The sequence below is a fragment of the Lithobates pipiens genome, unplaced genomic scaffold, assembly GCF_037356315.1.
Source record: "Lithobates pipiens isolate NorthernLeopardFrog02 unplaced genomic scaffold, aLitPip1_a1.2 Scaffold_13, whole genome shotgun sequence".
Lineage (NCBI taxonomy): Eukaryota > Metazoa > Chordata > Amphibia > Anura > Ranidae > Lithobates > Lithobates pipiens.
Genome location: NW_027507718.1, coordinates 475477732 through 475489914, shown reverse-complemented (window position 1 = coordinate 475489914; position 12183 = coordinate 475477732).

Here is a 12183-nt window from a genome sequence, read left to right as displayed (position 1 = left end):
ACCAAAACGTTCGGACTTCGCCGAACGGGCGAACAGCCGATGTTCGAGTCGAACGTATGTTCGACTCGAACACGAAGCTCATCCCTAGTCAACATGTGCTATCTCCCATCACGGGGTATCAATGGATGTTTAGGGGGTGCAACCCCTTCCTCTGACCTACCTTAGTTATTAGGAAGGGATTGCACTCCCAAAACGCATCCATTGTTGATACTCCGTGATGGGAGATAGCACATGTTGACACACTGTGTGTTTTGGGGATTTAGCAAACTAGATGTATGGAAATACACACATTTTAGACATGGGATCATGAGGGATATAAGAATGTTAAGGCACAATTTATTGCCATCTTCAAATTGGGTTTTGCTATTCTTAAAAAAACAGAAACATTACGATTCACATTAGTTAGGGCAGTGTTTCCCAACTCTCCTTCTCAAGATGCAAACCCAGGTCAGGTTTTCTATATGTGTTGAATTTGGCACAGGTGATGTTGTCATTTTCACTGTTAGTAATTTGCACAGTCGTTTTTTAGACTGAGGAAAATACAGAAAACAGGACCTGGTGGTGCACTTAGAGGAGTGGAGTGGAGAAACACTGAGTTCTGTCCCTAAACTTTCACATTTCAAAATCATAAAAACATGGTAAATATTAAAAGGGAAAACAGGGGCCAACAAGTAGAACAATAAACTTCAAACTAGATATTTAAGGAAAGGTAGAGTTACTCCTTAGGTCTGTTTTAGAAGATAATGTTTTAGAAAATGTTTTCATCTCATGCTAAGCTTGGGTGGAGGATCTATTATGTGCACTTCACTTGCCCTCTAAAATTAATGACAATAAAGTAAAGGGGCTTACAGATTGATTTCACACACATGCCCAAACAGAAAGGTAATATCAAATATCTTTGTGTGATAGTAGACAAATTTTCCTCCTGGCCGGAAGCTATTCCCGTCACAAGGTGATGTGGTCAAACATTGTGATGTTGAGTCGGTTTCTAGGCAGAATTACTATGAATATCTTTTAGGTTAATATTAATTGTATATTGTATTAACATAATGCTTGAATGTGATTGTTTGTTCATGGGGCTTTCCCCCTATACGACCCCTTTTTGTTTATTGCATATTATTCTGTGAAGCCGGAATAAACCTTTGTATTCTTGATCATCCACACACTGTGTATGGTGTCTTGATTAACCGACCGGTCAGAGAGTTTTTCCATTGACCACCAAAGTCCAGCTCAAGCACAGGAAAGAGGCTGACATATATTGATTGGTTTGCACAAAAGTTATAGCGTCTACAAACTATAGGAAAGATTTATAGCATTTTTAAGGCATTTTTATTTCCTAGTAATGGCGGTTATCTGTGATTTTTAGCGGTATTGCGACAGACAGATCAGACACTTTTGACAAATTTTTGGGACCAATGACATTTATACAGAGATTGGTGCTAAAATGCACGAATTACTGTGTAAATGTCACTGGCAGGGAAAGGGTTAACACTAGGGGGCGATCAAGGGGTTAAATGTGTGTTCCCTCAATGTGTTCTAAGTGTATGAGAATAGGACTGAGTAGGAGAGGTGACATATCGCTGTTCCTACTTACTATGAACAAACGACTTGTCTCCTCTCTTCTGACAGCATAGGGATTTGTGTGTTTACACACACAAATCTCCATTATGGCGCTCGTACATGCGATCGGGCGTGGCCGGCGGCGATCGTGACCGTCTATACGCGAGTTGGGTCCCACCGCCGTGCAGAGGGCATGCACGCCCTCTGGCGGCTCTTTAAGGAAACCCTGTATGTGGTTTTGCACAGGGGTGCCACTCTACTCCCGTAAATAGACGTGAGTCGGTCGGGAACTGGTTAATAGGAAAGCAGAGGGACTGCCAGGAACACCAGGGAGTTCACACAAAGAAAGCAGCACAAGGAGACCAAGAGACTTTTTCTTTTTTTTCATAAAGATTTTATTATGTATTTCAAGATAAATACAGCACAGTGTAACAATATAACAATGTAACAAATTGGGTACCAGGTTCCATTACAAGTTTTTCAAAACAAAAATTCACATGTTCAGAATATAGTAATTATCCGGTAGACACAAAAATTCCATACATATCTTTTTTGCGTCATGAGAGAAAGAATTTAGTCAATGCTCTAGGTTGTAAGTGTTCCTCAGGGCATTATGACTCCTTTCAGAATAGTTTATTGCTATTTCAGCCGTTTTCCAGAACCACCTTTTAGAGCATAGGTATATTAGTTTGACTTTTACCCACTTGTCCTCATCTGTAGTCAGGGACATGGGGCATGATATTGGGTATTGTTACCCTAACCAGGCACCATGTCCATCAGTTACAAGGTTCAGATTGTAGCTAGGAAGAAGAAAAGAAGATGAGGTAGGGGGAGTGAGGGGGGAAGACTATAGAGAGGGTGGGGGGGGGTATGTGGAGAGGGGGTGGAAACCCACCTGCTACCCTCTCCATCTACTGTCCACCTGTTACATCTGTTGGGTCCCCATAAGACCCATCCACAATAGCTTTGCTTAAGGATAATTGGTTACAAAGTTTGTTGCAATAAATCTTGATAGGACTGAGAATTCTTGTATGTGATCCATGCCTCCCAGACAACTGAGAAGCTAGTGATTTTTTCTTGTGCAGTGAGGATTAGTTCCTCCATCGTTGCTATGCGGTCAACCCGAAGGGCCCATTCTTTTAGCGAAGGCAGTTGTATGGACCTTCAATGTACAGGTACAGAGAGCCTAGCAGCGTTTATTAGGTGCATAGCTATTGATTTGAGATATTCTTTTTTTTTGGAGATTTTGGATAAGTGTAGCAGGTATTGTCCTGGTGTGAACTCCAATGGGAGAGAGGAAATTGCTGTAGTCACTTCATGTATTTTATGCCAGAATGGCTGGATCAGAGGGCAGGACCACCAGACATGAAGGAGGGTACCCACCTCTGTTTCACAAGAGACTTTTTCTACAAGCACATGGTACAGCAGGCACACATCAGGAATATGAAATGTTTGGTTTACATATCCTGTAAAAGCCAGTCCATCCAAGAGTGATATTTTAGTTATGGGTAGGGTTGCCACAATTATTTTCGCAAAATGAAGGATAGGATGGGGGGGAGGGGTTAAGCAGAGTGAGTGCTATCTGCGGTACACATAGTACACCACTTTGAATTGTGGGGGTGTTGCCAAATTACACTAACAGAGGGAGGGGCTTAAAACGTTTTGGTTCAATAAAACCTAAGCTTACTATGCTCAGGGTCAAGAGTGCTTAACGCACAGATTGCAGGGGTGGGGAGTGCATAATGCAGATAGCGCAGGGGTCAGTACTACAGATAAGCATTGGAATTTTCTCTGCTACAAATCCCTTTATTATGTTTAGAGATTTATATGTAGTATATAACCAGACAAATGTAATGTAGAACAAGTTGTCTGAAGGTGTTTCCTCCCATATTATTTATTTTTCCAATCTGGGGTTATCATATTTTACTTAGTTTTTCTAGCAGAGGAATTAATATTATATGATATCTAAACACCCCAGTTATTTTGCTGTCATTGGCCTAGTCCATTTTGTTCTTCGGGATACATTTTAATTTTCTTATTGCAACATTTCCTAACAAATGAATAGGTGAGCAGCATAGGAGCCTCATTGGAGGTAGGTAACCACTCCCCAGTTACCTGGACCTCCTTTCTGGAGTATCTGTGGGAGAATGGTGGGCATTGGCCAACAGGACTTACATAACCATTTAATAGGGGTTTTGGGCGGGTTACATATTTTTTGGGGCATCTGTTACTTTGAGTCTCAGTGTGAATGTCTCTTGCATTGCTAGATTGGTGGGAACTGTTAATACTCCCCATTATATTGGCAGTTAGAATCATTGTCCCTTTTAGGTTTGTGGTCATGTTTAGTACTTAGGTTACTCTGGTTGTCTGTGTTAAAGCATTTGTTACATTGGTGGTCAGTGTCAATGCCTTTTTCACGTTGGTGGTATAGGCATACAGTATTTCAATAAATGAGTACACCCCTCACATTTTTGTAAATATTTTATTTTATCTTTTAATGTGACAGCACTGAAGAAATTACACTTTGCTACAATGTAAAGTAGTGAGTGTACAGCTTGGATAACAGTGTAAATTTGCTGTCCCCTCAAAATAACACAACACACAGCCATTAATGTCTAAATCACTGGTAACAAAAGTGAGTACACCCAGGGGCGTAACTAAAAATCACAGGGCCCCATAACAAAATGTTGTATGGGTACCAATCTCTCTCTCTGAGCCAATCAGTGGGTGCGTTGTCTCGCTGTGTATACCGGGAGAGGGTACTTAAGGTGCTTAGGTCATGTGGTTATGGGTTTCCGGTCCAGAAGTATGTTCTGACTCCATGGTCCTAGTCCTCCTGACCAGCCCCCAGAGGCCCTCATGGCCTGGGGTGGGGATCCATCCGTTTCCGAGTCTCTGAACTGGCTAGTCCGAGGCACAGTAACTGGAAGGAGGATTCTAAAGTGGTCCGGTGCCATCTCGGGTTTTGGAGAGGCCCAGCAACTCATCATGGAACCAGGGGAGGACTCTTCAGAAGAGGGCCACTCAGGAGGCTGGCTGCTCGGTAAAGCCTGGAGGCTGAGCTATATGGACACTAATTGAATCCACATTTCTTACGATCGCCGGACCGGTTGCAAGATATTGGTACTGTAAGAAAGTTCCTATTTTCATCCTTCGGTTACAACTAAGTTCCTGTGAGAGATTTTCTGTGTTCATCTAAAATTTTGCAACCAAGTCTGTGGCAGAGACTTTGCTAAGTTTAAATCATTTGTCGACTGCTAAATCCATAAACCAGGATTTATCCAACAGTGGAAATATCCAGTTGCGAGTGGCTATTCCCTGGATTACCTAGAGAGAGAGACATTTATTAGGTGTCAGCAGTTTCCAAAGTGCCTGAGCTTCCATACCTATACCCTCTATTCCCAACTGAGAGCCTGTGTTTCTGTTCAACATTTTAAGCAAATAAAAATTCCTAAAGGAATTCCAGTGTCGGTCTCTGCAGTTATTGGGCTATCAACCTCAGGAACGCCTAGACAAGAACGACGAGCTACGAGGTGGAGAAGGTAAACGGTAAGCCCAAGAAAACCAGCCGCTCCTTCGGGGGTCAGTGCTACACTTATGTCAGGCATTCCCAGCAGAATACGTCCTTACATCAGGTGTCTCCAGTAGAGTCCCTCCTTACATCAGGTGCCCCCAGTAGAGTCCCTCCATACATCAGGTGCCCCCAGTAGAGTCCCTCCTTACATCAGGCATTCCCAGTAGAGTCCCTCCTTACATCAGCTGTCCCCAGTTACCAGTGGCGTCACTAGGGTTGGTGTCACCCAGTGTGGAAAAACATGGCGTTACCTCCTCACTCATAGTCCTCCCTCAGTATAGACCCTCCTCCATCAGTACAGACCCCCTTGGACAAACCAGCCCCATCTGTATAGCCCCCCCCAAGACAACTTAACCCTCTCCATCTGTACAGACGCCCTCCAGCAGTACAGTCCCATCCCAGGACAATTCCCCCCCAGGAGTACAGACCCCCGAGGATAATTCACCCCCCGGAGTACAGACCCCCCAGGACAATTCACCCACCAGGAGTACAGACCCTCCCAGGAGAATTCACCCCCCCCCTAGGAGTACAGACCCCAGGACAATTCGCTCCCCCAGGAGTAAAGACACCCCCAGGACAATTCATCCCCCCGGGAGTGCAGACCCCTAAGGACAATTCACCCCCCGGAGTACAGACTCCCCCAGGAGTACTGCCCCCCCATTCATGCATTGCCACCCAGAGAGTTACTTACTCTGGCTGTCACTGACTCTCTGGGCGGCACAATGTGATAGGAGGCAGCCAGTGAGAGAGACAGCTGAGTCTCAGTCAGACAGGGATAGCTCTAATCGGGTGCTTAAAAAAAACACCTCCGTCCACCCCAGTCATAGAAATTCATGCGCCCGGTATCCTAAAAGGGGTCGGGCGCATGGATAGAGGGGCGGCGACATGGATGGGGGGCGGCGCCCGTGCACCCTCAATGCATGGGCCGTCACTGGTCAAGAGGCCCATGGTAACTCTAGAGAAGTTGCAGAGATCCACAGCTCAGGTGTGAGAATCTGTCCACAGGACAACGATTAGTCGTGCACGCTACAAATCTGGCATGTATGGAAGAGTGGCAAGAAGAAAGCCATTGTGGAAAGAAAGCCATAAGAAGTCCAGTTTGCAAGAAGCCATGTGGGGGACAAAGAAAACATGTGGAAGAAGGTGCTCTGGTCAGATGAGACCAAAATTGCACTTTGTGGCCTAAAAGCAAAACACTATGTATGGCAGAAAACTAACACTGCACATCACCATGAAAACGCCACTGTGAAACATGGTGGTGGCAGCATCATGTTGTGGGGATGCTTTTTTTCAGCAGGGGCAGGCAAGCTGGTCAGACTTCATGGGAAGATAGAAGATAGATGGAGCCAAATACAGGACAATCCTAGAAGAAAACCTGATAGAATCTGCAAAAGACTTGAGACTGGGGAGGAGGTTCGCCATCTGCCAGGACAACAATCCTAAACATACAGCCTGAGCTACAATGGAATGGTTTAAATAAAAACATATTCATGTGTTAGAATGGCCCAGTCAAAGTCCAGACCCAAATCCATTTGAGAATCTGTGGCAAGACTTGAACATTGCTGTTCACAAACGCTCTCCATTCAATCTGACAGAGCCTGAGATATTTTATATGTCACTCTCTAGATGTGCAAAGCTGGTAGAGACTTCCCCAAAAAGACTTTCAGCTGTAATTGCAGTGAAAGTTGGTTCTACAAAGTATGACTCAGGGGGGCTGAATACAAATGCACCCAATACTTTTCACATATTTATTTGTAAAACATTTTGAAAACCATTTATCGTTTTCCATTTTCCTTTGTGTTGGTTTTTCACATAAAATCCCAATAAAATACCTTTACGTTTTTGGTTGTAACATGACAAAATGTGGAAATTTTTTTAAGGGGTATGAATACCTTTTCAAAGCACTGTAGATACATAGTTAAAATTCTCTATTTAATATGTGATATCTTATGTATCAAAGTGTTATAATTTCTATAAGCACAAGGTGAACTTTTATGGTACTAAATATATAAGTGCATTAACTCAAAAAAGAAGCTGATAGATAGACAGACAGGGCAGACTGAGTGAGTAATGTGACCATATATTGCATAAAACACCTAGTGAATAAATAGAAAAGTATGTAATAGCCTTTAATGCAGCCTGGTCTGCCAAGCAGATTCTACGATAACATGTGCTGTCTGTCCATGAGAATGCTTTAAAATAATTGCTTGTCAGGCTTTTGATCTTTCTTCCATTGCAATGCACACTAATAATTCTAATTAAAGAACAAATGTTTCTAAAGTCTAATATCACTACACATTATAAGCTTTTGTTTTCCTACATTCCTTGGTGTGGTTTGCCCTATGTACATTGTAATGAAGATGCAGCGTACCTGACTATAATTGTCACCCCTTTTACCAGCCAGCAAAAATAAGTCCAACCTGGGGACCAGATATAGTAGACCAGTTCCCACCATGAAGCAAGTATTGAGCTTTGTTCCAGGCAATATCATCTTGTGAATTGTTATAGACTGTTAATAATAAAAACTTCTACACAGATTATGTATAACAATATAAGAGTCCATGCCAGTAATCCAGCCCTCAAGGAATCAACTGATTAGCTTAAAAAACTGTAAATCTCTAATATCCGGAATAACGAATGCATTCGCATTGAAATTCGCCCAATTTTTTCAACTTTCAGACATTCGGATGTATTCAAATTCGTCAGAATTTTGCAACTTTCGGACATTCCGATGCATTCGAATTTCCGTTCAAAGCAATTACGAATAAAACCGAATCCGAAAAATATTATCTCAAATAGCGAATGATACTTTAACGTGGAGAAGCCGGTGCCTTGCTGGAGCACCAGGGGAAGGGGCTTCACTGCTGGGGAGCGTCCTAAAAAGCTGGGAGCAAGCTGTTGCCAGTTGGACATTGCAGGAAATCTGGTTGCTCAGTTAAAAAGGTTTTTGTGCTGCCTGAAACTGCTCAACAATCTAAAGAGTGCAGATTGTAGGTCTCAGCTTAATGGTTCCCACTGCTGTATTGAATGTTGCTAGCGGAAACTCTTGGAGTCATTTTGGCAGTTTTTTTGGGGTGTCCTAGGCCCTAACGTTCTCTCCTTGTGTTTATTATGCCTAATAAATCTTGATAAATGTTCTAAATTGACTGGCGCCCAATTTCTTTTACACCATAAAGAGTCAAGGATTTCCCCCGAGGTTTAAAAAAATGTTAGCCCACCAAGCTATCGGGTGTAGGCAGGTGCAGTTTGCTAATCAGACCAGTAGGTGGCCCTGTTCAAGAAAAGTGCCTGGTTACAAAAAGTAGTGTCATCAGGTACTAGGCCCCTTTTAGTCAGCCAGTGCTTAGTTATAAGCCAGATTGGAAGGAGCCTTAGGGCACTTGCGGCATAGAAGCCAAACACCCCACACTAGCACAGATGTAACCAGTACATGAAGGATCTGGACAGTGCTGGAGTCGGGGAGGAGTAGACTTGTGCACAGGAGAGTCGGTTTTAGACATCCTGACCCATATGGAGGTCAGAGCTAGGGTGGGTTGCAAAAGGTAATTTAGGCCAGGCCAAGAGTTCCCTGAATGAGTCTATTCACCTGGAGGGTCCCAGGAAAGGTGTACCTATGGAGGAGGTGTCTACAGAGATCCTAGTCCTGTGAGTACTAATGACCCCAGGTGAAAGGAGAGACTGATAGAGGGAGATGGCTGCTTAAAGTGCTGCATATGCTTTCACATGTGACTACAGCAGACCATCCACTAAATGTGATTGACTATGTAATGTCAAGTGACTCCTGAATGTATGTTGATGTGATGCGACTGTCTCACCATTTCCTGAGCACCATCAGTAAAAGTGCAGCAATTTTATTCCTATGTGTGGATATTCCTTCCTTCGGATATACAGTAAAACTCAATGGCCGCGAATGTCTTGTAGAGGCCAACAGCATAGGGTGGAGCAAAATATGGTGGAGGGTTTGGCCTCAGCAGGAGGGGAAGTATTCTAGAAGGACAGAAGTGGGGCAGGGACTTGTACTCTTGTGGCCAATTGCAAAACCCCTCTTACAGGGGGTCCTCAACTACCTCCCAGGGGTAGGAGGTGCTACAGTATAATACTGCAGTTTACCAGTCTTTTGATGAGGAGGCATGAACATGATTCAGTGTCAATGTAACTTTCTATACACTGAACTGGTCATTTTCAAGTTTGATCCAGCAATGTGCTGGAATCCGCTTGCTGTAGCAACACATTTATTTTTCTGTTTTACAGTATCTGGAGGATCAGTACATCTAAAAATGTTTTTGTTTTTTTTCAGGTACATTCTCATGTCTCCAGGGACTCCGCTGGTGAGATCTCTGCACTGGAGTCTCAGATCTGTGCACCTGCTGCCCCAGTTACACATGTCTCCCTTTCTCCCTGCTGAATATATCATTTGTTTTATATGCGTAAAAAGTCTGCAAAAGGTGGAAACACAAAAAAATTCTCCTATTGTAGCAGAAGAGATTAGACTCTAAGGGCTTAGCCCTTGTATACACGATTGGAGATTCCGACGGAATGTGTCCGATCGGATCGTTTTGTCGGATATTCCGACTGTGTGTGGTCTGCATCAGACTGTTTCCGTCGGAATATCCGTCGGACCAAATTTTCCAACTTGCCGGAAATATTTTCCGACAAAATGCTCTGATCAGACATACTCCGATCATGTGTAGAGAATTCCGATCGGACATGCTCAGATCAAAGTCCTACATCAAAGCTATTGGCTACTAGCCTGAACAGTCCCGTCCTGCTCAATTGGCCAATTTCAATCTATGTATGGCCACCTTTAATTACCATATCCTCCACTCCCATGGGCTCCCATCCTCTTGTCCCTATGCTCTGACAGTTAAAAGTCCTCTGTGTCATCAAGTACAATGCAGGGCCCATTGGACTTTAGGATGCCAAGGGATGGTCCACAGTTGAAGGTTAGGGGAGAAGAGAAAGAGATGGATTAGGTAAATTAAAGTGCTTTTTCCAGTCCCCTAGACCTAAATGAGCTTTTATCACTTAAAGTTCAGGGGCAATACTTAGCCCTTGTATGCACGATCGGACATTCCAATGGAAAATGTCCGATCGGACCGTGTTGTCAGATAATCCGACCATGTGTGGGCTCCATCGGACTGTTTCCATTGGAATATCCGACCGACAATGTTTTAGAGTTGGGCTATAAAATTTTCCGACAACATGACCTGATCGGACTTTGTCCGATCGTTTGTAGAGAATTCCAATCAGACAAAGTGCCACGCATGCTCAGATCAAATTCCTAGACCAAAGCTATTGGCTACTAGCCTGAACGTAGTCCCGTCGTAACGAAATAACGTCATCACGTTCTGAACGATCGGATTTTCCGACAACTTTGTCTGACCATGTGTATGCAACACCAGTTTCGGACAAAATCCGATGGATTTGGTTGCCGGAATGTCTGATCGTGTGTACAAGGGCTTAAAGTTCAGGGACAGACCCACTGCAAGAGACATTTTGTCCTTTCTCTGTAGATAGGCTTTATGTATGGGATGCAAATGACTGGCTCCCCTTCCTCCCATGTGATAGCACTGGTCCTTGACCACTCATGGGGCAGAGTCCTGAACCCTGTGAAATCAAGGATAGATCTAGAGCATCCAATCTTAATTCCTAAATTGAGCACCACAGGAGCAGCTGGGAAGGTTGGCAGCCCTGTATGAGCTAAGCACGGGCTAAACAGATGCCCCACCCCTGAGGTACAAGCAGCTTTAACTTTAATCTTTTAAAGCTGCCTAGTCTTTCATTATTATTCTTATTATTTTTGTGCTTCCAGTAATTGCTTAATGCTTCTTGTGGCTCAGCCCTCTCCTTGATTCTCGAACACCCGTTGACTTTCCATCTTGGGACGTACTCTCGAGACAATGTGCACGTTTGTCAGCACCTGAAGATGTTAATAGTGTATTTTCAGCATCACAAGCTACACAGAATGAATAATCCATATTGCTATAATGAACCTTGACAGAACAAAGCATCTGATAATTTTCTCATTTTCTTCTCTGGGTTTGAAAGTTCAGTAAAAGTTTAGTGAGTTGGAAGGTAGCCAAGGAGGCCTTTGTATGGTGGAGAGGAGGAGGTGTACGTCTAATATTAAGAAGATACATCAAACGTGGGACTGTGGATTTTTTTTCTTCTTTCATATAAGTGCATGCTGCCTTCCTGGAAAGAGACAAAACAAACTCTAAAACGGTTATATCTACAATCACTAATGATGTCAGGTAGAGCATATAAGACGATTCATCCATTATAGAGGCCTGGAAAACAGACAATACACTTGGTTTATAGGGCTGGAAGCGATTCTAAAAGAAAATGCTTTTTATCCTGGCAAAAATAAAGCATTATGAGCAGCCATTTCTCATTGAATTTCAACAGAATAATAGTAAAGTGGAATAAAAAAGAAAATTGGGGTCAGTCTGGTGTGGATTCAGTTTTATGCCACATAAGGGTCCCCTGTTGTGGTGCTTCCCTGCCATGGCAGGTAGTGATGGCCGAACGGTTCGCCCGGCGGTCGTTTCGCGGCGAATTTCCGACATTCGCGGTCCGCACGTTCGAACGCCTTTTTCCGTCGTTCGCCGCGGCGGACTTACGTGTTTAATGTATACAAGAACTTTAACCTTTGGTGACACGTTTATCATGTGATACAGGACAGCCAATTGAGACATGACAGCACATGGACACTTGTACATTCCCCCTAACCTATAAATACACCCGATCCGGTGGCCATTTTACATTCTTTCTTCTGTTAAGATAGGGACAGGTTCCTGTGTGGAGTAGGGAGAGATAAACCACTAGCTATTTGGTACACAAAAGTTCTTTTCAGGACTGGTATAGGTGTTAGGTGTTGATAGGTTTGCTGTGCTGCTGATTCTTGCAGCAGCCTGAGTGTCTTTTGTTAGTTTAGAGAAAGGGAAAGGACGGTGTATGCTACAGGGACAGCCAGATTAGTCTTTCATCATCATCATCATCATCATCATCATTAGCTGTTACTATCAAGGTCCACAAAAGAGCTGTTC